Source organism: Seriola lalandi, unplaced genomic scaffold (genome assembly GCF_002814215.2).
Source record: "Seriola lalandi dorsalis isolate HSWRI2012SDOR001 ecotype SW California unplaced genomic scaffold, Sedor1 jcf7180002054570, whole genome shotgun sequence".
In the NCBI taxonomy this organism is placed as follows: domain Eukaryota; kingdom Metazoa; phylum Chordata; class Actinopteri; order Carangiformes; family Carangidae; genus Seriola; species Seriola lalandi.
In genome coordinates, this window is record NW_019525123.1 from 4,224,583 (window position 1) to 4,226,138 (window position 1,556).

Below are 1,556 nucleotides of genomic sequence, written 5' to 3' on the forward strand. Positions count from 1 at the left end.
TCTGAGAGTGCATTAGGTTCTTTTTTTTGTTTTGGCAAATTCCCAGCAGCTTTCATGTGTCTTTCACTGAGGATAAAGAGCTCACAGACAGACAGGCAGTTCCTTCCACAGGTGGACTTCAATCAAGGTTTAGAAACATCTCAAAGATGATCAAGACAAATGGGAGGAACCTGAGCTATATTTCAAGTGTCAAAGCTAAGCCTATGAATAATAATGCCAATGTGGTATTTCAGTTTTTCCTTTTTAATACATTTGTAAATATTCAAAATTCTGGTTTTTGCTTTTTCTTAATGGAGTATAGAGTGTAGATTAATGAGTATACCATGTTCGCCATCTTAGTTTAGTGTATAAGCATGTGTATAACATTTTCTAATTAGCACTAAACACAAAGTACACTTCACCCTCAGTGTGCTTTGTGTTTAGTGCTAATTAGAAAATGTATACTTACTAAATATCAGCATGTTAACATTGGTATTGTGAGCATATAGCAGGCTGATGTTAGCATTCCTGCTCTTACAGGCAACCATTGGTTTACATTAGTTTCTATAATGTAGCTGAGAAAACCAATTAGCAGGCTAAGAAAATTTGCTTTAGTTGAATAATCTTTCACAGCAAGTCTGAAGTAACTTTCTTCAATGTCACATGAAGTGCAGATGGATTTGAGAAATTAAAGCAGGGTTGATGTTTACTGTGATGAATAACACAATTCAAGTTACGTTAGGAATATGTCATTTGAATTTCATATGGATGGATGCCAACAGATGCATGGAAAGAAAGGTAGAAAAAGGATATTCAAATTTCAAACACTAGAGTAGGTTGTTTCCAAAATTCTTAACTGTGATATAGAATATAAATGATAAAAAGAATATGAAGGACATCAAAATAAAGATAGTCTCAACTTCCCTTGTGTGACTCTGTCCATAAAGCAGTCTTTTACATAAGAACAAAAACAAAAAGAAATTAAACAAAATGGAATCATCACCATGTAGCACAACATCTGACCTCTTCATTCACTGTGAAATTGTAACGTGCTCAGAATTCTTATGCCCAGTAAACTTTTGAGTAAGTTTTGCTATCACCAGTGTTTTTTGTCTGGCTTTAGCTATGTTAATCAGCACTGCTGAGTTTTAGTGCCCTCTGAAAGGAATTTTTATGGATCAAACTGAAATATGCTGCCATTTCTTGCAGGTGTAAATGATCCATGATAACACACACGTCAAACAGTAGTGAACATCTCGCTGTAGGGAGGCTACTTGCCATATTTTTTTCCCCTCTTGCTTAGCCAACAGATGCGGCAGAATGTATGACAGCGGGGGAAATGAGAAATGAGAGGTACATGTACTTGATTAAAATAATTGTGGATTTGGGACAACTGCTCTCGAAGCCTGTTTTTCTGCCTCCTCCTCTGCTACACTTTATCTCTTCAATCATTTATCTCAGTCCTCTGTAATGTAGTTGCCTACATATTTCACACTCCATCCTTACCATACTTCTTGGTGCAGCTTCTCAGTTATGCCTCTATGAAAAAAAAAAAAAGGAAAAAAAAACAAACAACT